The following is a 27,710-nucleotide window of genomic DNA, read 5'->3' as shown; positions in this document are numbered from 1 at the left end:
AGGCACACCCACTGTGGAGCCAGGCCCAGCCAATCAGAATGAGTTTTTCCCCACAAAAGGGCTTTATTACAGACAGAATACTCTCCAACATGCTCACCAATAGGGATATAAACAAATGTGTGCACAAAATTTGAGAGAAATCCATTTTTTGTGTGTATGGAACATTTCAGGGATTTTTTATTTCAGCTCATGAAACATGGGACCAACACTTTACATGTTGCGTTTATATTTTTGTTCAGTGTAGAAACTACTAATCTGGGTACCAGTCTTTTTAGCTTACATTCCACTCCTTGAGACTCCTGTCATTTTCCAAAGTGGCAAGGAGTGGAATGTAATAGCTGAACAGAGACCGCAACCAGGATAAACAACTGCTGGAAGGTGGTTTTAACCAACCAGCATCGAGCATCCATAATACAAATGAGAAGAAACCAAATAAGTGGAGCTCATAGGATGAATTGTTATCAATTTATTAAATCATGCATCATATTATATTTTGTTGTTTTTAAGGAATCAAGACAGACTAGTAGAAATAGCTAGGCCTAGCTGACATGTAGACACCAACTTCCCAAAAACAAACATTCCCACAAATTTAGAGAATGGTCGCTTAAGAGTCTCATTAAGTTATTACCTATCATTTTCAAAAGGAATGTTCCTGTGATGTGCAAGGACTGTTTCCAATAGACCATTCTCACAATGTCACACCAAACACACACAGAACATGGTTGCCATGTTCTCAGAATATAAGATATTAATGTTCTAGACATGTTTCATGGCAACGGTGCAAGAACATTCCTGTGTCCAATTACGTTTAAAACATATGACGTTCTCTCATGGTCCCATGGAGGTTTTTGTCTAGTTCTTAACTTGTTCTGGGGACATCCCTAACATTTTTTTTTATGCCTAATGGTCCCAAAGAAACGTTCTAAAAATGTGTTTCTTTACACACCACCTCTTGCTACTTTCAACATACAAACGCTGTATGTTGAAAGTGCTGTTTGTGTGGGGGGTGTCCCTAACATTACCAATAGACAAAGAGCTGTGAATGGATCAGTGGTTCACCAATCAGGGCCTTGGTGGGCTCGGCAACAGTAACAAGGGGTGATGTGTAATGAAACGTTTTTGGAGACGATTCTTTAGGACCATCGGTGGACGTCCTAAAAACGTTCTTTAGGTACATCCCCGGAACTATCCGGCAACTAGACAAAAATCTCCAGGGGACCATGACAGAATGTCCTGTGTTTTAAACGTCCATGGACACAGGAATGTTCTTGCAGCGTTCCAATGAAGCGCGTTATTATTATTAATAGATCAGATGTGAGGCATCTGGCGTTGTGTGTGTGTGTGTGTGTGTATGTCATGCTGTGCTTATCTGTCTCGCTACTGTAAATTGAGAATTCCTTTCATAGATAAATTATTCTTATGAATGGTCTAAAATAGCATCCTATCCTTTACAAATACTTATTTTAATTTGACATGTGAAAGTATTCTGACATTTGCCTGCCCTTATCCTGTATGTTCAGACAGTGCAAGATCCATTTAAGAATACTGAGATGCATCTTGTGCAATTTGACATGTTTGTAGAATGTTTCTAGGATTCTAGAAGGTTGGAAAATAGATATGATGGGAAACTTTAAAAACACATATAGTGGGTTACAGAGGTATTGATGGGAAACATTAAAGCAGAACTGAACTTGAGAACTGACTTCTCTCGTTGAAAATGGCATATGTGACATCGATATTAATCAGAAACCTTTATTCCAGTCCCAAAATTGACAAGAAAAGGTTAATTTTGGCCATAAAGTCAATATCTTCCAAAACAGAGGTGTAGGCTATGTAATAGAATAAATATGGTACATCAATGAATGCATTTCTATAGCTTCCAAAATATTTTTAGAATGGTGGAGGAGTGCCAAGATCAGAGTATGTGAGCGGAGTTGAGCGGTCAAAAATCCCGCTCATCACTCCAGCACTCCATGTCCTTTCCAACATCTCCACTAAAAACAGCTCCTCGCTCACAGGGGAAAAAACTGCAGCTCCAAATTCGCTCCATTCATTAAAATCACAATTTAACCAACACCCATCTATTTTTGTAACTACCTGGACCTAACATTTGGAAGTATTGAAACCAAACCATATGATTTGAATGAAAAGTATTTTAAAAACATGAAAAGGTATCACATCCTGACCAGCAAAGGGAGCAATTGTATTAGTTTTGGTCAGGACGTGGCAGAGGTTTTTGTGTTACGTGTGAATTGGTTGTTGGACTCCCAATTGAAGGCAGGTGTGTTGAGTTGCCTATGATTGGGAGTCCTATATAGTAGTGTTAGTTTTTCCTTGTGGTTGTGGGTAATTGTTTCTGTTCAGTTGTGTTTCAGCTGTCAGTGCTGTTGAGCTGTCGGTGTTTTCTTGTTTTGTAGTGTTCCAGTGTTCTTTTTGAATTAAATCATGAACACTAACTCCGCTGCACCTTGGTCTTCTTCTCTCCATGACGACAGCCCTTACAAAAGGTGACTGTAAGAACCGCTCATCATGTCAAATAGGCTACATATCGCATTAAACAGCATATAAACACTAAATAGATCAGGAACAAAAATGAATGATTTAGGAAATTTGTATTAGCCTATTATTTCAAGGCTATAGCCTACAAAGAAAGAAATTGTGAAGCATTGCGAGTGCAAGACATTTTACATTTTTTTAAAAACATTTTAGTCACTTAGCAGACGCTCTTATCCAGAGCGACTTACAGTAGTGAATACATAAATTTCATTTTCATTTGATGCATTTTTTTTGTTGTTGTACTGGCCACCCGTGGGAATCGAACCCACAACCCTGGCGTTGCACACACCATGCTGGCGTTGCAAACACCATGCTCTACCAACTGAGCCACAGGGAAGCTGTGGCTCAGTTGGCAGAAACATTAAGGCTGGCAGGAACATTAAACGCCTGTCATTTAAACAACATTTTGTTGTATTAAATCATTATAGTCTATAAATTGTGCATATATGCTGTGATTTACTTAGAATTAAATACAAATGAAACAAAAAATGCCTTAATAAATGCCTTTTAATTCACATTAGAAAAACAAGTTTGGCCAGAGTCTGTGGCTTCAGCCTCATGAGATGGTACCTGGAGAGCAGGCCAGCAGTGGAGTATACCCTCTATCTATGCACTTGTAGAGTCACTGGGCATGAAAAACAACCTTCGGGCATAGCCACAGGAAGTAGGGGTGCTGAGGGTACTGCAGTGCCCTCTGAAAAAACGAAAGAGGAGTAGTAAAGTAGTGAAAAAAATACAGAAAATATACACTGCTCAAAAAAATAAAGGGAACACTTAAACAACACAATGTAACTCCAAGTCAATCACACTTCTGTGAAATCAAACTGTCCACTTAGGAAGCAACACTGATTGACAATACATTTCACATGCTGTTGTGCAAATGGGATAGACAACAGGTGGAAATTATAGGCAATTAGCAAGACACCCCCAATAAAGGAGTGGTTGTGCAGGTGGTGACCACAGACCACCTCTCAGTTCCTATGCTTCCTGGCTGATGTTTTGGTCACTTTTGAATGCTGGCGGTGCTTTCACTCTAGTGGTAGCATGAGACGGAGTCTACAACCCACACAAGTGGCTCAGGTAGTGCAGCTCATCCAGGATGGCACATCAATGCGAGCTGTGGCAAGAAGGTTTGCTGTGTCTGTCAGCTCCTGTATTACGGCTGCAGCACAGGGATACTTTTTGTTTCTCTCAAAGCAGCAACCCCACCCTCAAACATCTTCCAGCAGCTGCCATAGTTACCCACCTCATTCCTTTCTGTTAGCATGTTTTATTTAATTTAACCTTTATTTAATTAAGCAAGTCAGTTAAGAACAAATTCTTAATTACAATGACAGCGTACCGGGGAGCAGTGGGTTAACTGCCTTATTCAGGGGCAGAAAGAGAGATTTTTACCTTGTTAGCTCGGGCTTTCGATCCAGCTACCTTTCGGTTACTGGCCCAACGCTCTAACCACTAGGCTACCTGCCGCCCCAACTGTAATATGAAATGTGTTTTTAAAAGGTAAATTTCACATGAGCTCCTGCACATGTTATGAAACAAATAATAATACAAAAAAAAAAATAGCATCATACCCTCTTTTTCCAATATTTTATATATTCATTTAATAATACAATGTTATGGAACAATAAGGCATGTAAGTACCTGAAGGTATTATGGGCAAAAAAAAGAGAGAACGCTAACAGCCAGAGCATGTAAAACAGAGCACAAGCAGGCCATGCCACGTTGATGAAGGGAAAATTGATGCAAGAAAGCATCAATGCTTAATTGCAGAACTGTTGGAGAGTTTCCATTGCCGCCTGACAAGAAAAACCAAACGAGATAATTTCTTGACACTTGGGGCTCCATTCAATCCGTGTTCAACATTACAGCGTGATTGACATTTAAAGGCAATGTTTCCACATTAGCGGAGACCGCATTCCTGGTAAACGCTGCATATATCTGCTCAATCGTAAATTACCTTTACATTTCTATGGCGCAATCTGTAACGCTTCAGTGATACCGATTGAATAGAGCCCTAGATTTGGATTTAAATGAACCAGCATTATAGACACTGCTAAAAGTTTCTCACCTCTGCTTAATTTCTTGCAATGGTTAATTGCGCTTTGACTGCTGAGCTTCCAGTAAAAAAATAAAATACAATATAGGATTAAATTGCTTGGATGGACAGGTGTAGTAATTCAATGGAACTGTTACATTCTTAAAATGATAGGGGCATTTCGAGGGAGGAGAGAACACAGCAGAAGTGGTTGTCCCTTCTGCTGGACACTCGTCTCCTTGCTGCTGTTCACTTCATGTAAACCCACCAGGGACTTCACAGAAGCATCTTGCTTCAGCTCCTCAATAATCCTTTACACTCGTGGGAATTGGCCTGTATGGATAGGGATAGATTTAAATGTTTCTTACAGAAGAAATATGAAAATCATATGCATAACCATGGTAACAATTGAAAGGGAACAGTTTTGAGATAATGGGAAAATTATTAGACCAAAGGTGAGAACACTTCAAATCAAATTTTATTCGTCACATGTGCCAAATAGACCTTCGTGAAATTCTTACTTACTAGCCCTTAATTAACAATGCAATATAACAAATAATGGGCTAGGTGGGACGCTAGCGTGCCACCCGTGGTGCACTCCATCAACAGCAGGTGCATTTCAAGAGCGGCAAATTTGAATCTAAATAAATGTCAAAATTCAAATTTTTCAAACATACAACTATTTTACACCCTTTGAAAGATAAACATCTCCTTAATCTAACCACGTTTTACGATTTCAAAAAGGTTTTACGGCGAAAGCATAAATGTAGAGTATGTTAGGACAGTACATTTACAAGAGTTGTGTGTAATGTTTTGTGAATTCAAAGACAGGGTCACCAAAACCATAAAACCAGCTAAAATGATGCACTAACCTTTTACAATCTCCATCAGATGACACTCCTAGGACATTATGTTAGACAATGCATGCATTTTTAGTTCTATCAAGTTCATATTTATATCCAAAAACAGCGTTTTACTATGGCATTGATGTTGAGGAAATCGTTTCCCTCCAATAACCGGCAGTCAAGTCAGCATCACAAATTAAATAATTAAAATTAGAAAACATTGGTAAAATATTATATTGTCATTTAAAGAATTATAGATTTACATCTCTTGAACGCAATCAACTTGCCAGATTTAAAAATAACCTTACTGGGAAATCACACTTTGCAATAATCTGAGCACTGCACCCAGAAAAATACGCGTTGCGATACAGACTAGACGTCATGTTGGGGAGATCTAAAATCGAAAATACTATGTAAATAATCCATTACCTTTGATTCTCTTCATCAGATGTCACTTCCAGGTATCACAGGTCCATAACGAATGTAGTTTTGTTCAAAAAAGCTCATCATTTATGTCCAAAAATCTCCGTCTTGTTAGCACATGATCTAAGCCAGCCGGACTTCTCGTCATGAACGAGGGGAAAAAATATATTTACGTTCGTTCAAACATGTCAAACGTTGTATAGCATAAATCATTAGGGCCTTTTTTAACCAGAACATGAATAATATTCAAGGTGGACGAATGCATACTCTTTTATAACGTATTGGAACGAGGGTACCCAACATGAACTCGCGCGCCAGGTGTCTAATGGGACATCATCGTTCCATGGCTCTTGTTCGGTCAGATCTCCCTCCAGAAGACTCAAAACACTTTGTAAAGGCTGGTGACATCTAGTGGAAGCAATAGGAAGTGCCAAAATATTCCTCAGCCCCTGTGTTTTTCAATGGGATAGGTTTAAAGGTAATACAACACATCAGGTATCCACTTCCTGTCAGAAAATGTCTCAGGGTTTTGCCTGCCAAATGAGTTCTGTTATACTCACAGACACCATTCAAACAGTTTTAGAAACTTTAGAGTGTTTTCTATCCATATATAATAAGTATATGCATATTCTAGTTACTGGGTAGGATTAGTAACCAGATTAAATCGGGTACATTTTTTTTATCCAGACGTGCAAATGCTGCCCCCTAGCCCTAACAGGTTAGGAACAACAATAAAATAACAGTAGTGAGGTTATATACAGGGGATTCCGATACAGAGTCAATGTGCGGGGGCACCGGTTAGTCGAGGTAATATGTGCATGTAGGTAGAGGTAAAGTGACTATGCATGGATAATAAACAGAGTAGCAGCAGCGTAAAAATGGGGGGTGGGGTGAGGACAATGCGAATAGTCCGAGTAGCCATTTGATTAACAGTTTCTATCCCCAAGCCATAAGACTCTTGAACAGTTAAAGCCTTTTTGACCTAAACTTGGTGCTCCAGGACAGCTTGCAGTGTGGTAGCAGAGAGAACAGTCTATGACTAGGGTGGCTGGAGTCCTTGGAAATTATTTGGGCCTTCCTCTGACACTGCCTGGTACAAGCATTTTGCTACACCCGCAATAACATTTGCTAAACATGTGTATGTGACCAATCAATTTGATTTGATTTGAGGCCCTGGAGGGCAGGAAGCTTGGTCCCAGTGATGCACTCAGTAGTGCCTTGCTGCCGGAGGCCGAGCAGTTGTCATACCAGGCGGTGATGCAACCAGTCAGGATGCTCTCGATGGTGCAGCTGTAGAACTTTGAGGATCTGAGGACCCATGTCAAATCTGTTCAGTCTCTTGAGGGGGAATAGGCGATGTCGTGCCCTCTTCACGACTGTCTTGGTGTGTTTGGATCATGATAGTTTGTTGGTGATGTGGACACCAAGGATCTTGAAGCTCTCAACCTGCTCCACTACAGCCCCGTTGATGTGAAAGGGGGCGTGCTCGGTCCTCCTTTTTCTGTAGTCCACATTCATCTCCTTTGTCACGTTGGGGGAAGAGGTTGTTATCCTGGCACCACGCTGCCAGGTCTCTGACTTCCTCCCTATAGGTTGTCTCATCGTTGTCAGTGATCAGGCCTACCACTGTTGTGTTGTCGGCATACTTAATGATGGTGTTGGAGTCATGCTTGGCCACGCAGTCATGGGTGAACAGGGAGTACAGGAGGGGACTGAGCACGCACCTTGAGGGGCCCCTGTGTTGAGCATCAGCATGGCAGATGTGTTGTTACCTACCCTTACCACCTGGGGCTGCCCATCAGGAGGGAGGTGTTTAGTCCCAGGGTCCTTATCTTAGTGAGGAGCTTTGAGGGCACCTGACACAAGACTGATTCCAAACATTACACTGTTGATATTACGTGCATTTTACATTTACTCTACTTTAAGCTGCATTTGGGTGTTGGAGGGCCAGTAGGAGGCACTCTTTCCTCAGGTCAAAAAAAAATATCCCAATGCCCCAGGGCAGTGATTGGGGACATTGTCCTGTGTAGGGTGCTGTCTTTCGGATGGGACGTAAAACTGGTGTCCTGACTCTCTGTGGTCACTAAAGATCCCATGGCACTTATCGTAAGAGTAGGGGTGGTAACCCCGGTGTTCTGGCTAAATTCCCAATCTGGCCCTCATACATACCATCATGGTCACCTAATCATCCCCAATTTACAATTGGCTCATTCATCCCCCCCTCCTCTCCCCTGTAACTATTCCCCAGGTCGTTGCTATAATTGAGAATATGTTCTCAGTCAACTTACCTGGTAAAATAAAAATAAATAACATTTGTTGATAATGAAATCTGAAAATATTCTGGATACACACGGTAACATGGAGGGGGGTAGGTGCAACATAAGACAAAACAATTAGAAGGGTTTGAGTGAGGACTAACTGGTGTTTCCAAGTGGCCACATACCGCTCCAAAGCGTGCACAGTTCCTACGCAATTTCAATGCATTTTTATGACTGAAAGAAGTCTTCAACTATAAGGTACTTTTTTAAAAACTGTCCTAGCTGTGCTGTTGAGGAACTAGAGCAAGCACACTTGTAGTTGTTTAATTTGGAACACAATCCTGCATCCCAGCAATCATACAATTACTATTGTTGTTTACGCATTCCAAAAACGGTCCATTTATAAATAGCAATCTGGGTCAGGTGGGCGTTTTTTAATTTTACCTTTATTTAACCAGGTAGGCCAGTTGAAAACAAGTTCTCATTTACAACTGCGACCTGGCCAAGATAAAGCAAAGCAGTGCGACACAAACAACACGGAGTTACACATGGACTAAACAAACTTACAGTCAATAACACAATAGAAAAGTCTATATACAGTGTGTGCAAAGGAGGTAAGATTAGGGAGGTAAGGCAATAAATAGGCCATTGTGGCATGATTTGAAAGCTTGTTCTATTGCAAACATGACTCGCTAAATTATAAAATAAGATCTTACAGTGTTAGGCTTTCACAAGGCAATTCAGAAACCCATTTCGTAATTTTGGTGTACATAGAAAGGAGATGCGTGCATTCAGGTGCGTGTGCCCCAGCGTTTTTTTTCTCTCACAATAAACAAACACAGGCTTATTCTATTCAGAACAACCCAGGGTATGACGCAGGTTCTTGTAACTAACTGTACATCAAATATAGTTAATCATAAACGTTGACCCTGTATATTGCATGAGGTTTATGATTTAGAAAATGTGAAGTGCACGTTTGGACATTTTGGTGTTTGGCTTGCTTGCATGACATCAAAGCTGTATTTATTATAATCCTCAGCCTCTCATCTTTCAAAAGACAGAGTCATCGTAATTTACAGCATTTCCCTCACTCAGACAAAACAATTGCTTAAGTTGCCCAATACCGGGAGGGATGAGGGCAATTTATTGTTGCGCGGTGCTGAAGTTCAGAACGACTGTCAGTTAAAACCCATACAGCGCTGTAATGCGCAGAGCCAGTGCTCTTGACATCATGTATTAGTGCTCAAATCTGCCATTTTCAACCCGTATATATGTGTACGAGTGTAAAAGGCTACACACAAACAAATGATTATAAAAACAGATAGCTACATGATTACAAGAATACAAAGACAACTGAGAGAGGGAAATAGGTAGCCTCCACTCTGCTAGCTGCTAGGATTTGCATGTCAACATTAACAGATAAAATTAATCTCACTGTATAGCTAGCGACTGGCAGTACACCAGCACTTTTGTTTGCTCAACAAATAAAACAACAAATAATTTACTTTCGTTTTGCATCATCATTTGTGGCCAAAGGTTTAAATTGAGAATACATTCAAGGAATGATAGTTGACACCTAAAATGTTGGCTGGGTGGGGTTGGGAGAATTTGAATGGGATGTTGGGGGTGGAGGGACACTTTTTGTGTTTTCTTTTCCTGTACATACTGAATTTTATTATTACTTCATCTGTAATAGGATAAAAATGATCAATTGTAGTTATGTACCATAAAAAAAAATGTGGCACAGGTACAACAGGTACAACAAGCATATACTGTATATGTGCGAAATAATTAATAGAAAATATGATCTGAATGGAATATGACATTTTTATATTGTACCTGTAGCCCTCCAATGAAAAAACAAAACAAAACAAAAAAACATTTGGTCACAAAAAAGAAAGGCTGCCACTGAATATTGGAATGTCTGAATATTTTTGAGAGCAATGAGCTATAACTGGGTCGCTCCATGAAGAGTGGCTTATCCGTACCTTTGGTATTTTAAGTAGAAATTGTGCACCAACATCTAATTTTGAAAGCCTGCTATATTAAATAAGTGCCCTTTAATGTAAACCACATAGAAAATTCAATACAATGCATTTGGGAAAGTATTCAGACACCTTCACTTTTTCCACTTTGTTACATTATTCTAAAATTTATAAATTTGTTTTTTCCCCGTCATCAATCTACACACAATACCCAATAATGACAAAGCAACATTTTTTATTTTTTTATTTCGCAAAGTTTTCTAAATAAAAAACAAACACCTTATTTACATAAGTATTCAGACCTTTTGCTATGAGACTGGAAATTGAGCTCCGATGCGTCCTTTTTCCATTGATCATCCTTGAGATGTTTCTACAACTTGATTGGAGACCACCTGTGGTAAATTCAATTGATTGGACATGATTTAGAAACGCACACAACTGTCCATATAAGGTCCCACAGTTGACAGTGCATGTCAGAGCAAAAACCAAGCCATAAGGTTGAAGGAATTGTTCGTAGAGTTCCGAGACAGGATTGTGTCGAGGCACACATCTGGGGAAGGGTACCAAAAAATGTCTGCAGCATTGAAGGTCCCCAAGAATACAGTGGCCATTATTCTTAAATGGAAGATGTTTGGAACCACCAAGACTCTTCCTAGAGCTCGCCGCCCAGTCAAACTGAGTAATCGGGGGAGAAGGGCCTTGGTCAGGGAGGTGACCAAGAACCCCATGGTCACTTTGACAGAGTGAGCCCGGACTTGAACCTGATTAAACATCTCTGGAAAGACCTGAAAAATACTGTGCAGCAACACTCCCCATCCAACCTGACAGAGCTTGAGAGGATCTGCAGAGAAGAATGGGAGAAACTCCCCAAATACAAGTGTGCCAAGCTTGTTGCGTCATACCAAAGAAGACTCGAGGCTGCCAAAAGGTACAAAGTACTGAGTAAAGGGTATTAATACATTTGCAAAAAAATCTTAACTGTTTGTGCTTTGTCATTATGGGGTATTGTGTGTAGATTGATGAGAGGGGGGAAAAACAATTTAATCAATTTTAGAAGTCTAATGTACAAAATGTGGAAAATAATCAAGAGGTCTGAATAATTTCCAAATGCACTGTAAATCTGATTTTTATAGACTTGCTAAAGTGCCAAAACTGCTGTGACTCCTAGGAAGACTTTAACCAACTTATCTCCACCAATTCTCCAAGTTTTCACCAAATGTTGTTTTTTATAAAGTTACACTACCCTAAAAGGTAGGCTACTTAATTGGTGGAACGACCCAACTACTACCCAGTGTGCGTGTGTGTGTGTGTGTAATGAATTTATTCTCAGAACATAAATATAAGGATTACAAGCATGGAGTAAAGAAAGCAAGTTTGCAAAGTAAATCTATCTAGAAAATAAATGGATACATACACAGCTGACTGTCAAGGCCCATCTTATTAACCACATGGGGAAACACAAAACAGGGAGATTCCACTGATGATGAGCGGAAGGTATGGCTGGGAAGAGAATAATCTGGCCTTTTGTGATGGGCTTCACTTCTCATGCACACACACCAACGGTATACTCGCATCTCAATAGGGTCTGGCTCCAGCAGGCACACTATATGGCATCGAACATCTGTGATAGAAAAATGACATACTTACCTGATTTGTTTGATATTAATAGTAAACTATTTTATATATTTAACTAAGAGTAAGACTGGCCTGCTAAGGCTGAGTTTTTTTTTGGTGTCCACTCTAGCTTCCTGCAGCTAGTCTGGGCGTTGAGGAAATGGGTTTTCTAGAGGGTGATAACACTTTACAGCCACATTCCATTCTATGATCAGTGGTGCACTGAGGAAAATGTATTCCATGGACAGGATGTGGGGTGGTTGTAACCGAGATAGCCTGGAGGAACAGAACAAAGGCCTTAGTATTCCTAGTTATCCTGGCATCTGGGAGACAGCACCAGAGGCAGATGACCAGAGGATGAACCCAAAGTGGCTTATGGTGCCCCCAATCCATATGGGAGGGGTGGAACCAAGCATTCTGGGTATTAGCAAAATAAACTGTGCATTGTCTGTAAAAGGAAGGCTCTCAGCCTAACAGTCAAGACTGTTGGGCTGACGGTTTCATTATTGCAATAATGAATCGCTATTAAATAAGTATGATTGTTTGAAGAAATGACCAAGTCTCTCTCAGTACTCAATTTCCACTACACATCTCATTCAAAATCATGGGCACTAATATGGAATTGGTCCCCCTTTTGCTGCAATAACAGCCTCCACTCTTCTGGGAAGGCTTTCCACTAGATGTTGTAACATTGCTATGCCGACTGCGAGCCACAAGAGCATTCGAGGTTGGGCATTAATGTTGGGCGATTAGGGCTCGCTCGCAGTCGGCGTTCCAATTCATCCCAAAGGTGTTCGATGGGGTTGAGGTCAGGGTTCTGTGGAGGCCAGTCAAGTTCTTCTACACCGATCTTGACAAACCATTTCTGTATGGACCTTGCTGGGTGCACAGGGGCATTGTCATGCTGCTACAGGATAGGGCCTTCCCCAAACTGTTGCCACAAAGTTGGAAGCATAGAATTGTCTAGAATGTTATTATTTGGTGTAGTGTTACGATTTCCCATCACTGGAACTAAGGGGCCCGAACCATGAAAATTAGTCCCAGACCACTATTCCTTAGTCCGGGACCAAACTTTACAGTTGACAATATACATTGGGGCAGGTAGCATTTCCTGGCATCCGCCAAACCAAGATTTGTCTGTCGGACTGCCAGATGGTGAAGCGTGATTCATCACTCCAATAGTGGTGAGCTTTACACCACTCCAGCCGACGCTTGGCATTGCGCAGGTTGAGCTTAGGCTTGTGTGCAGCTCCTCGGCCATGGAAACCCATTTCATGAAGCTCCCGACGAACATTTCTTGTGCTGATGTTGCTTCCAGAGGCAATTTGGAACTCAGTAGTGAGTGTTCCAACCGAGGACATACGATTTTTACAAGACGCGCTTCAGCAGTCCTGTTCTGTGAGCTTGTGTGGCCTATCACTTCACGGTTGAGCCATTGTTGCTCCTAGACATTTCCACTTCACAATAACAGTACTTACAGTTAACCGGGGCAGCTCTAGCAGGGAAGAAATTTGACTGACTTGTTGGAAAGGTGGCATCCTATGACGGTGCCACGTTGAAAGTCACTGAGCTCTTCAGTACAGGCCATTCTCACAATGTTTGTCTATGGAGATTGCATGGCTGTGTGCTTGATTTTTATACACCTGTCAGCATCTGGTGTGGCTGAAATAGCCACATCCACTCATTTGAAGGGGTGTTTTCATACTTTTGGCCATGTAGTGTACCTCCTCATGCCACAGATGCTGTGAGAGATACGATATGAGACAGGATGTCGAATGGTGCCAGAGAGGATGGTATGTTACAGCCACCAACAGCACTGGTGGTGAAATTACATTTAGAATTAGAAGCTAGGTACTAGCTGGTGTTGTACTAGGCAGTGGTGTAGTGCTATTTCTTTATTTGGGCTATTACATCATTTCTCAATCAAAATGTGTACTTACATTTTTAGCCCATTAGCCATGAAATGCATTCTCCAATTATAGTGCCTATGCCCACACATATTGTCTCAATAACATTTTATATTTTTAATACCGCCAAAACACCAAGTTAGGCATACCTCATTTCAAACAGACCATCATCACTGTAAATTGAGGGATAATAGGCTACTTCACGGTTTACCTGTGAAATGTCCGAATTGCGTCCGCATGCCAATCATTTGATCTCAATTAGTTTCATGGGAATGTGCATTTAGATCTTTTTCAAGTTCTGTTTCGTGTGCAAATTAGAGCAGATGGTGTTAAACTACAGTATTAGCCATTGTAGTTTGCTTCAATCAAAGCATATCCTGCCTAGTGGCGCACACTGTTGACTTTTGGCCACATGAGAAAATAAAATGTGACTTTTCAGATCCTAAAAATCTCACTAGAAATGATGTTATTGGCCTATTATGCTATGGTACTATATTTGGTTCTGTTATGTAAAATACATTCATCGTTATGTGTCAAGGCTGCCAACTTTTGAAGAAAGCTTGGAGTGAGATTTTGCCTAGATGTGTTTAGGGCTCCTCCAAGGAAAATGGTACTGTTTTAAAGCTTATTTCCTGCAATTCTACATATTTGACATGGTTCAGGCCCAATGTTCCCTCTAAGCTGCATGAGCAGAATAAATATCAGCACGCGCAGAGAAGCATGAGATTGAACTTAACTCAACTTTCTAGAGTTTTCCCCCCTTAGTTAACACTATCAATGTTTCCCTTTACTGTGGGAATTGTGATCGAATCAACACAATATTAGCTACTTTCAATGCAACATACTGAAACAATATGAACTAAACAAGACCTAGTATGCAAAACTAACTATGCAAGAGAACTCAGCCCGTACTCTACTCAGACCAGTATGGCATAACCAGTCAGAGCTGCAGTAGGCCTATATGCAAATAGCCTATTGCCATATATGGATCTGTGCCATTCACTTTGAACTGGACTGTGTTTACAGCATGAGGGGTCATGTGTAAACCCGCTTTTGTTGATCAAAGCGAGAGATGCATGTAGCCACGTGTACACATTTGTTCATACAGTATCCTTTCCTAGTTAGTGAGTTATTAGCCCAGTTAAAAATAATTTGTTGTCAGCAATGGGGGAGTGATTGCTTCCTACAAGAGCACAAAAGGTGTATATTTCTAGACATATTTGAAAAGCAAGTCAAGTAAAGAGCTTTTTTTCGTCTTACAGGGCAGATTTTGAGACGGGCTTGAATAAGCTAAGTAGCCAATAGGCTAGCATAAGGGTAGCATAATTTGTCTGATTCTCTGTGATAATGGTATGGGAATAATAATGCATTTTATTTTGTAAAGTGGTTTCTTGCATCAAAAAACACAACATTTTCAGTCACCTCCTTGTCTGAAGGACAAGTGGATAAACAGGTTAATGTCAAGCCCTGCATGTTTTGTTTAAAAGTCTCATGGAATGTAGGCCTACATTGAAAGCCACACATTGGCTGCTACTGTAGGCTGAATGATAGAACAGCTATTTCTATGTCAATGTTATAGGATGCATTTTCTTCCTTAGTTTTTGATGGTAGGCCACTCTGGTAGGACTACATTATGATCAAATATCCACAGCCTACTTGACCATTGTCTGAAACTGTAACTTAAAGTGGGTACAGCCTCAGTGTTCACAGTAAACGTGCGCTGGAAGTTGCATAGAATTTTCAAAGTTCAAGTTTGCGCTCAGCAGACCTGATATTTGGTCAGCATTGGATAGGCCTATGACCATGGTGAACCCCCCCCCCCCCAAAAAAAACATACAACACTCAAATTTCAATGACTTTTTGACATTGAGATTTTTAGGAGAAGAAATTTAAAGAATGCTAATATAAAAAAAAATGTAGGTGGTTTGACACTTTATTCAGACAGTATTTACATTAAAATGGGGAGACAGGCAAATGGGAGAAACAGGGGTAAGGTTGGAAGCAGGGATCGATCACTGTTCTTAGGTGAAAAGGTGTGTGTGTGTGTGTGTGTGTGTGTGAGTGTGAGTGTGATAGAGGTGAGTGTTACCACTACACCAGTGTTCTGCAGAGGAAATGCTAATATTTATGTTTGATGGCATAGGGCAACCAAATCATAGATTAGTCTCCTTGTCCATAGACTGCTTTCAAGGTACGGACACAAACATTTTGTGTTTTGTAATTCTGGTGAACCAGCTCTTTAAAATAGGGCTGTAACAAAATCTTGCTTGCTTTCCAGAAGTGTTGGTCACCCCTGATCTGTTTCCCATGTGCTGGGTGTTTGAAAATGTTATTAACTTCTCAATCACCCAACATTCAAGTAAAATCTCATGAATATCAATATTCAGGTGGTTTATGCCTATTAGTTGAAGATCCTTGCCATCATCTTACTCTACATAGACAAAATGTGTGTTTATGAATTGTCAGTCCCCTACCATCTCTGACTAGAATGTGCACAATACTACAATGTAAATAATAGTGTGTACTAGCTAGCTGCACAAGCAACAGTGGTTAACATAACGCCCGGACCACAGCTAGTGTGCCGATTGGTATGTGCGTAGCACACTGACGCCTTGGAACAACGCTACTGACTCACGCGATACATGAGACCAACAAACATCTACAGGTTAGGGGAGCACACAGGCTACCATTTGAGATGCAAATATACCATCTCAGCATCACGCACATGCGCTTTAGGGTTAGCAGACTACGCAGTGTCAGCGAGCATAATCTGCAGCTGCATGCTTCTCCAGCTCCTGGCACTGGCTGCTGATTTCCTAGTTCTCTGCAATGATGTATACAGTGTAAACCCTGGATTGCTGATGTTATGTACTGAGCATTGAGAGGCTGTGAAGCCACTGGTTGGCCAAATTGGTACACCTCAGTAGGAGCAGTTCACCATAGGAATGAATGGAATTCTACAGTGTTTCAATTAAATGTTTCAAGGACAAAGTTAGATGTTTAAGTATTTTGTTGTTGGACTATAACATTACTATTTGAACAAATATATACTTAAAGGAAATGTCAGTGTATACTGTATTGGTTCTCTGAGCTGCTCCTTAGACAGGTTGACCTTCTCTTGATATTTAGAATTCTGCTGCTTCAAGGCATCCAGCTGAGCAATAACACACACACACACACACACACACACACACACACACACACACACACACACACACACACACACACACACACACACACACACACACACACACACACACACACACACACACACACACACACACACACACACACACACACACACACAAACAAACATAGATCACTTCTAAGGTATATAATGAAGATAGTTTTAAACAAGCGACATGTGAAATAAGAAGCGGAGCAGTTTACAGTTTAAGTATGATCGTAACAACTTGGTTGTCTTTCTGATACAATTTAACACGTTCACTAAATACCTATAACACTTGGAAATTGCACACTTTATATTTTAGTTAAATTGTAATAAATAAATGATAAAGAAATTGTAGATAAAACTGATAAATTGGCATAGGGTGGGCAATACACATAGGGCCAATACCATAAACTCATATTGGGGCCCAAATAGAGAGGGGTGCCCTTGGGGCCAACTGCTTTAGGGTCAACGTGGAGCTAATGAGCAAAGGCACATTGGCCCAATGTGCGCAGCCTACATGGGGCCAATATTTTAGCCTGCATTGGGCCCAGGAGTAGGTAGTCCACACCCATGGTTTTTCCAGGTCTAATGCAGAGCTTTTAAAAAGAAAGAAGGTAAACCTGCAGTGCAGACTGGCACCTTCAGTAATGGATTTTGACACCTGTGATTTGAGGATGTACCAGCATCCTAAAGTATATCTACCATCATGTTTGTAATGGAAAACATTTCATATTGAGTATTGTTTACTGGGTTACTTGCAGGATGATGTATGCCTTCTTTCACAGTGTTGAGTCGTATGATGATACCTCTCTATTTAGTTACATAAAGGACTAAGTGAGCAGCCTATTTTAGCAACCCGTTCATTCCTGGATGAAGCTCCAGCAGCTTCACTAACTTCTGTATATCTAACTGAGATATAAATATGGCTGATTGTTTTTCATTATTGATAGGCCATTGAATCGAGACTGCGTTGAAGGACATTGGCAACTCTGGCAAAACCAAAGTTCAATCTTAAGTTGTTGCAACAGTAAACCAAAGTTGTTAGTGCCCCATGCTGAAAAGAATGGACACTGTCGTCCACTGCAGTAAAGTATTATGCATATCAGTAGGCAGGTTTCCATTGACTCAGATTTATTCAACAAAAGCAACGTCTCAAAACATTGTGACATATGTAATGGAAACGGCAGCTATAGGAGACGTAGTAAAGATCAACAAAATGTTATGTTTCGACAGGGGTGTAATTTCATTTTGTTGAACTTTCTTTATTGCGACAAATGATGATGCAACAGTGTTTTATATATATTTTTAATTAGGATTACCGGATAATTTTGAAGATACGCGTGGCATGTGATGTCTACTATATAAAGTTCCACTCCACAAGCCTACTGCTTGCTAAATATATTTTTTCAACTATATAATGAATGTTTATTTTAGACATTTTTGTAAATGTATTGAAAATCAAATACAAAAGGTGAACTTGTCTCCCAGTGTCTGTTAGAAAGCAGACTGAACCAGGTTTTCCTCTTGGATTTTGCCTGTGCTTAGCTTTAAGTTTATTTTTATATCTTACAAAACTCCCTAGTCCTTGCCGATGACAAGCATACCCATAACATTATTTGTACTTTAACTTTGGTGCCTTTTGCAAACAGGATGCATGTCTTAGAATATTTTATTCTGTACTGGCTTCCTTTTAACTATTTTATTTGACCTTTATTTAACTAGGCAAGTCAGTTAAGAACAAATTCTTATTTACAATGATGGCCTACACCGGCCAAACCCGGACGACGCTGGGTTAGTTGTGCGCCACCCTATGGGACTCCCAATCACAGCCAATTGTGATACAGCCTGGATTCGAACCAGGGTGTCTGTAGTGTGTTCAATTAAAACTTCATAAAATTCCATGTGTGTACGTGCCCTAAGATGTACTGGCCTGTCTCCTGGTAGCGCCTCCATGCTCTGGACACTACGCTGACAGACACAGCAAACCTTCTTGCCACAGCTCGCATTGATGTGCCATCCTGGATGAGCTGCACTACCTGAGCCACTTGTGTGGGTTGTAGACTCCGGCTCATGCTACCACTAGAGTGAAAGCACCGCCAGCATTCAAAAGTGACCAACACATCAGCCAGGAAGCATAGGAACTGAGAAGTGGTCTGTGGTCCCCACCTGCAGAACCACAACTTTATTGGGGGTGTCTTGCTAATTGCCTATAATTTCCACTTGTTGTCTATTCCATTTGCCCAACAGCATGTGAAATGTATTGTCAATCAGTGTTGCTTCCTAAGTGGACAGTTTGATTTCACAGAAGTGTGATTGACTTGGAGTTACATTGTGTTGTTTAAGTGTTCCCTTTATTTTTTTGAGCAGTGTGTGTGTGTGTGTGTGTGTATATATATGTGTATATGTATGTATATATGTGTATGTATATATGTATATGTATATATGTATGTATATATATATATATATATATATATATACATATATATATACATACATACATACATACATACATACATACATACATACATACATACATACATACATTCAGATGGGTTACAGTGGGGGAAAAAAGTATTTGATCCCCTGCTGATTTTGTACGTTTTCCCACTGACAAAGAAATGATCAGTCTATCATTTTAATAGTAGGTTTATTTGAACAGTGAGAGACAGAATAACAACAAAAAAATCCAGAAAAACGCATGTCAAAAATGTTATAAATTGATTTGCATTTTAATAAGGGAAATAAGTATTTGACCCCTCTGCAAAACATGACTTAGTACTTGGTGGCAAAACCCTTGTTGGCAATTACAGAGGTCAGACGTTTCTTGTAGTTGGCCACCAGGTTTGCACACATCTCAGGAGGGATTTTATCCCACTCCTCTTTGCAGATCTACTCCAAGTCATTAAGGTTTCGAGGCTGACGTTTGGCAACTCGAACCTTCAGCTCCCTCCACAGATTTTCTATGGGATTAAGGTCTGGAGACTGGCTAGGCCACTCCAGGACCTTAACGTGCTTCTTCTTGAGCCACTCCTTTGTTGCCTTGGCCGTGTGTTTTGGATCATTGTCATGCTGGAATACCCATCCTCGACCCATTTTCAATGCCCTGGCTGAGGGAAGGAGGTTCTCATCCAAGATTTGACGGTACATGGCCCCGTCCATTGTCTCTTTGATGCGGTGAAGTTGTCCTGTCCCCTTAGCAGAAAAACACCCCCAAAGCATAACGTTTCCACCTCCATGTTTGACGGTGGGGATGGTGTTCTTGGGGTCATAGGCAGCATTCCTCCTCCTCCAAACACAGCGAGTTGAGTTGATGCCAAAGAGCTTCATTTTGGTCTCATCTGACCACAACACTTTCACCCAGTTGTCCTCTGAATCATTCAAATGTTCATTGGCAAACTTCAGACGGGCATGTATATGTGCTTTCTTGAGCAGGGGGACCTTGCGGGTGCTGCAGGATTTCAGTCCTTCATGGCGTAGTGTGTTACCAATTGTTTTCTTGGTGACTATGGTCCCAGCTGCCTTGAGATCATTGACAAGATCCTCCCATGTAGTTCTGGGCTGATTCCTCACCATTCTCATGATCATTGCAACTCCACGAGGTGAGATCTTGCATGGAGCCCCAGGCCGAGGGAGATTGATATTTTGTGTTTCTTCTATTTGCGAATAATCGCACCAACTGTTGTCACCTTCTCACCAAGCTGCTTGGCGATGGTCTTGTAGCCCATTCCAGCCTTGTGTACGTCTACAATATTGTCCCTGACATCCTTGGAGAGCTCTTTGGTCTTGGTCATGGTGGAGAGTTTGGAATCTGATTGATTGCTTCTGTGGACAGGTGTCTTTTATACAGGTAACAAACTGAGATTAGGAGCACTCCCTTTAAGAGTATGCTCCTAATCTCAGCTCCTTACGTGTATAAAAGCCACCTGGGAGCCATAAATCTTTCTGATTGAGAGGGGGTCAAATACTTATTTCCCTCATTAAAATGCAAATGAATTTATAACATTTTTGACATGCGTTTTTCAGGATTTTTTTGTTGTTATTCTGTCTCTCACTGTTCAAATAAACCTACCATTAAAATTATAGACGGATCATTTTTTTCTCAGTGGGCAAACGTACAAAATCAGCAGGGGATCAAATACTTTTTTCCCTCACTGTATGTACATTGAACATTTTTACATTACTAGAGGGAAATGCTTCTCAACTACTTGCCTTTGGACTCCACTACATTCCTAAAGAAAAGTATGCTTTTTATCACCATACAATTTCCCTGGTGTAAAAATAATTGAAAGTACTACTTAAGTCGTTTTTTTTTGTATCTCTACTTTACTATTTCTATTTGTTTACAACTTTTACTTTAACTCATTCCTGAAGACAATTATGTATTTTTTACTCCTGTCACAGAAGTTGTCATGGAGAGAAGACCAAGGTGCAGCGGGAATGTGGATACTCATTCTTTTAATGAAAATACTCAAAGCATCCACAGGAAAACAAACAATAAACGATACTCACGACAGCAACAGTTTTGCAGGCTATACAAATGCAGTGCAAAAACAACTACCCACAACCCCAAAGAAAAACACACACTACTATATAGGACTCCCAATCAAAGGCAACTCAACACACCTGCCTTCAATTGGGAGTCCAATCACCCACACAACATTAAACACACACAAACCCCCTGCCACATCCTGACCAAAACTAACACAATTACGCCCTCTGCTGGTCAGGACGTGACAACTCCATACAATTTCCCTGACACGTGAAAGTACTTGCATTTCCAATGCTTAGTCAGACAGGTAAATGGTCCAGTTCACACACTTATCAAGAGAACATCCTTGGTCATCCCTACTGCCTCTGATCTAGCGGACTCACTAAATACAAGCTTTGTTTGTAAATTATGTCTGAGTGTTGGAGTGTTCCCATGGCTATTTCTTAAAGAAAAAAGAAAAAAAGAAAATCGTGCTGTCTGGTTGGTTTAATATAAGGAATGTCAAAGAAGTTATACTTTCACCACTGATACTTAATACTTTACTATTGATACTTAAGTATATTTAAAACCAAATACTTTTACTCATGTAGTATTTTACTGGGTGACTTTCACTTTTACTTGAGTAATTTTCTATGAAGGTATCTTTACTTTTACTAAAGTATGACGATTGGATACTTTTTCAACCATTGTTCAAGTCATTTATCACCCCAGACCCAACATTCACTTGGTGGCTTGAAGTAGGAGTGCTGAACTAGGATCTGTTTTAGCATTTGAGTATAATGAATAACATTACTTTGACAAGGGGGTAACTGATTCCAGTTCAGCATTCTTAGCCTGAGACATTTAATAAATGCGTACAGAGGAATACTGTTCTAGGATCAGCTTTGCCTAGATCATACTGAATCAGTTGTCTCTGAAATAAGATTATATGGATAGGGGTGGATTTGATCGTAGATCAGCCCTCCTACTCAACACCAGTTGCTATGACCTAACATTTTATGATTTCAGGGAACGAAGCCCTTCCAAAAGATCCCGAAGTACCTCTTCGTGCCTCCCAATGGTGGCTCCCTGCAGGGAGACAACGTGACGGAGCTGGTCCAAATCTGCTGGGTCTGTCATGGCCAGGGCACAAGGTGAGACCCAAATGCAGACACAGGAGGCAGATGGTTGAGCTCCGATATTTATTATAACAAAGGGAGTAGGCAAAGGCTGGTCAGGGACAGGCGAGAGTTCATCAACCAGGTCAGAGTCCAAACAGTACCAGACGATAGGCAGTCTCGAGGTCAGGAAGGGGTCAGAAACCAGATCCGAGTCCAAAAACAATATAAGGGGATAGGCAGGCTGGTAGTCAGAACAGGCAGAGTGGTCAGGCAGGCGGGTTCGGAGTCAGGACAGGCAAGGGTAAAAACCAAGAGGACTAGAAACAGAGACTGGGGAAAAGTAGGAGCAAGGAAAACCGCTGGTTGACTTGGCAAACAAGACGAACTGGCACAGAGAGATAGGAAACGCAGGGATATATACACCAGGGATAATAAGCGACACCTGGAGGGGGTGGAGACAATCACAAGGACAGGTGAACCAGATCAGGGTGTGACAGACCTTACACATAATTGTATGTGCGGGGTACAGAGATGAGGTAGTCATTCAAAAATAATGTTAAACACTATTGCACACAGATTGAGTCCATGCAACTTATTATGTGACTTCTTAAGCACATTTTACTCCTGAACTTATTGAGGCTTGCCATAAAGAAAATCTAAAAACATAATTCCACTTTGACATTATGGGGTATTTTGTGTAGGCCAGTGACAATCTAAATATAATCCATTTTACATTCAGGCTGTAACACAACATTTTTGGGAAAAAGCCAAGGGGTGTGAATTCTTCTGAAGGTAGTGTAGGTGGTAGTGCATACAGGCTGTCACCAATTTATTAATGAGTAATATACCTAAATGGATAATGGGAACACTTCAACCACTTAATTTTTATTCGAGACACTAGGTTTTTGACAATTTTATTTAGGTGTGACATTACCTCTAGCTGTTTTTATTGACACTAAACAGTTCAATGGGAACTCACCGTAGCATTGTGTATTTTCTGTGAACTTTCTAAATGTCAGCCAAAAAAATCACTGGACAAGTTAAATGGAACATAAAGGAGTGTTGCTTATATTGGTTACCTTTCTGGACAGTTTTTCTAAGATTTTGTCACCCTACGCAAATTTTTTCAAAATGTTCAACCTCGATCAAAATTATCCGGATTACTTTTTTGCAATCCAGGATTAGATCGATCTGGCTGTTTTTGAGGCAGTATATCAGAAAATAATTGGATAAGATGTCTCAAAAGTTACAGCCAAATGTGTAGGTAGAAAACAGAAACCGCTCTGTTTGTCACAACCGCTAAGAGCAGATATCGTGATTCTATGAACTAACCAACACATTCAATGGATTGAAAATTATTGGGGGGAATACGCTTATTACTGGACATGTATCGAACTTGAATATGTTCCCTTTGTTCATGTTAAAATTGATGTATTTGAATACATGAGGGCAGATACAAATGAACAGTGCATCATAGTTTAAGCAACAACAAAAAAATATTGCTATTTGTGATACAATTCGCTGATTTCCCATGGTCATTTGCCACCTTTGCCTCCCCTCCGCATTTAAAAAAAATCATAGAAACTCTGCTGATGCTGGAGATATTTCTACATATTACACCTTTAGCATACATGATGGAATAATTCTGCATAAAATAATTTATTGTACCTTTGTTCAGTAGGAAAGTTTTCTTGTCTGAACTAGAGGTGGATCCATAGACCAGTCACTCTTCATGAACACACAGCTGGTTACAGGTGATTCTAGTCTCTCTTGCTGAAGCCTGATTAAAACAATATATTTAGCCATGAGTCTTATTGTGGTTATTTAGTTAATCCCGAATTGAGACATTGAAATTAGAAATGTATTTAATTTGCTTTGAATTCATTGCAAATGGCAGTCCAAATGTACTTTTGTTACAGGTTGGATATTTTTTATTCACTGCAATAAATGTTTTATTTTATATTCTGCATTGTTTGATTTTATTCTTTGCTCCAATCCGTGCTCATACACTACTTGCTTGAATATTGAGATCTATCCCAGGTTTCTGAAGCTACCTCAGGTCATAACCACCTGCACATAGGTTAGTTAAGGATCAATGGGGAAGATAGGAGGTAGAAGCAGCATATCCCTGCTGTTTCCTTAGGTGAGGAGCAGTTATCATAGAAAAAGCATCCGAGTATAGTTTTTTTAAGTGTTATTTCTTACATAATTAGGCCAGACAAATGTTTTTTACATACAGCCGGGAAGAACTTTTGGATATCAGGACGACGGTAACTCACCAGCATTACGACCAGGAATACGACTTTCCAGGATCTAATCCTTTGTTCGTACACCCAAATACAAATTAACTAGAAGAGGTACTCGGAGTGGACTTCTAGACCGACTCAGGAGGCGCACACATCACCCACCGCTTCCAAGTGTCATGACTCACCTGTGAGGATCTGAAGGATCAGGTTACAGTGGGTCCGTTCTACAGCGCCCTCTCTCCCGAAGAGGGGGAGAGGGATGGAGTTGAACAGTTTTATGACGGTCGTAAATACTTTGTAGAAACTCTGCCTCTGTGCTCTGCTGAATTGAAGGGAAATAACCCTTTTGTAACAAAGACATTCTTCCCGCCAAAACTCCATCATCCAAAAGTGGAGAATGAAACAATAATACTAATATAAAGAATGTTGGAAATGGTGGTGGGGAATTAAAGAACAATCATGTTCTTTAAGGACAGTAGAACAACATAACTGTATCCCTGAATGTCTATATTTCCCAGTTATAAAATTTACATCTAAATGTTGTGGAACTTATATGATTAAATATGAAACTATTTGTGAGATGATGAAATGTGATCTCAGCCTTCTAAATGAGAAAATGGTTTTTCAAATAAAGTTTATCCACGACCATGTGAGCACAGACATTTTGCCAAACATAATGGAACCGCCCTTTTTCCAGAGTGTACAAAAAGACTCGTGACGAAATTCACATCAGACCAGTAGGCGGACGGTAAGCCGGACGTCATGAATGGTTAGACAATAGAGACTAGTATACGGACGGTAAGTCGGACGTGTAAAATGGTTAGACTCTACATTAGACCAGCATGACTGACAGCGTGAGCTGAAAGGTACGAAATGGTTAGAAACTCAAACTCTCTATCAAAAAAGACTACACAGGAACATTCAGTCTGCAGCTGTTTAAGTACTTTAGTCTAGTAAACTCGACCAAGAACCACCGGGTAGTACTTTGAAAGATCCATTCTAATGAACATTTCCTCTGGAAGATACCTTCCAACAGACACTCAAGAGACAGAGAAGCTACAAAATACATTGTGAATTCTGGGGGAAACAACCAGAGCCTTCTGATGAACTACTCTCCACAGACTGATCGAGTGATTTCAACAGAACGAGACGACAAAGACATACAATTGTAAATATGTACATTGCATTTCTAAATCCAAATGAGCGGTTGTTGGTTTGTTAAATATTGTCACAGTTGTTATAAGGAGCGGACCAAGATGCAGCGTTTTCGAAGTTCCACATATTTATTAAAAGTGAAACAATGCAATACACTGATAACTTGAAAATAGGAAGACAGCAAACCGTGATGCAGAGAGGACAACACACTACTCAAAAGACAATAACCCACCAACAACAATGAGAAAAACCCCTATTTAAATATGATCTCTAATCAGAGGCAATGAGGATCAGCTGCCTCCAATTAGAGATCAACCCCAAACAATCCCAACATAGAAATAGAAAACTAGAATTTAAACATAGAACTAGAAAACATAGATCAGCCCAAAAACACCCCCTGTCACACCCTGCCCTACTCTACTACAGAAAATGACATCTTACTAGGGTCAGCAGGTGACAAATATCCATATTTACAATGAGCGTATTATTCAACTGTATGTATGATAGGTGGTCCTTTGCCTCTTCTTTCTCGCTCCTTCTTACATGCCCTCCCTTTTCATTGTGTAACAAGCCATCATATCGGGTTAGTCCACTAGGGACTTTTCATTGCATTATGTAGTAATAAGTGTGTAATCTATCCTGTTTGTGTGATTATGTACTTCTGTGTGATTATTTAGTTAGTAAATAAATAATAAAGCCAATTTGTATATCGCTGATTCATCATTTATGCTAGGGTTCATGCAGATATTCAAGAATTTTGCGACATTCAGAGTGAGACGGAAGAGGGAAATAAGAATTAATGAATTGACTGTAACTGATGTAAGAGATATTCTTTAGAGTTTAGTCAGGAGACAGTAACTCGTTAAATAAACTTTTTCTGTGGTGCCCCAAGATGACTAATGAGTTAATTGATGCATGGTTAATGTAATCATCGTAATAATTAAACATAGTTTATTGATTTGATAAAATAATAGTCAAACACAATGATAGGAGTGTATTACTCACTAATGTTAAATCTCTGGATATAAAGTTGACAAGCAGAGGGCAATGATTTTCTTCCAGAGAGACATCAGGGATTGTAATATACTCTGTTTCACGGAAACATGGCTCTCTCGGGATATACTGTCTGAGTCGGTTCAGCCAGTTGGGTTCTCAGTTCATCGCACAGACAGGAATAAATATCTCTCCGGGAAGAAGACGGGCAGAGGTGTATGTTTCATGATTAACTACTCATGGTGTGATTGTGATAACATACAGGAACTCAAGTCTTTTGTTCACCCAACGTAAAATACCTCACAATCAAATGCTGACCGTATTACCTCCCAAGAGAATTCTCTTCGGTTATAGTCACAGCCGTGTATATTCCCCTTAAAGCTGATACTACAAGCTGGGGATTTTAACAAATAGATTTGAGGAAAACGCTACCGAAGTTTTATCAACATATTGACTGCAGTACTCGCGCTGCTAAAACACTCAACCACTGCTACTGTCACATGAGATGACATTGGAGAGACGAAGCAGGTACAGGGAGTAAAACATTTAATAAAGACGGTTTTAGAACGAGACAGGAACAGCGTCAGCAAACTAATATTAAAGACAAAAACAATACAATGCAGCAGCGGGGAACAGAGCTGGGGAACTGACAAATATAGGGGAGGAAATGAACAGGTGATAAGTGATGCGCGTGCTGAGGGAAGGCAGGTATGCGTGATGGATGGCAGGAGTGCATGATGCAGGGCAACCTGGCGCCCTCAAGGGCCAGGGAGAGGGAAAAGCGGGAGCAGACGTGACAGCTACTCCAACTTCCGGGATGACTACAAGGCCCTCCCCCGCCCTTCCTTCGGCAAATCTGATCACGACTCCATTTTGCTCCTCCCTTCCTATAGGCAGAAACTGAAACAGGAAGTACCCGTGCTAAGGAC

This window comes from Salmo salar, chromosome 16, assembly GCF_965601325.2.
Source record: "Salmo salar chromosome 16, fSalSal1, whole genome shotgun sequence".
Lineage (NCBI taxonomy): Eukaryota > Metazoa > Chordata > Actinopteri > Salmoniformes > Salmonidae > Salmo > Salmo salar.
The sequence above is the reverse complement of the archived record's forward strand: the minus strand, read 5'-3'. Positions refer to the sequence as shown.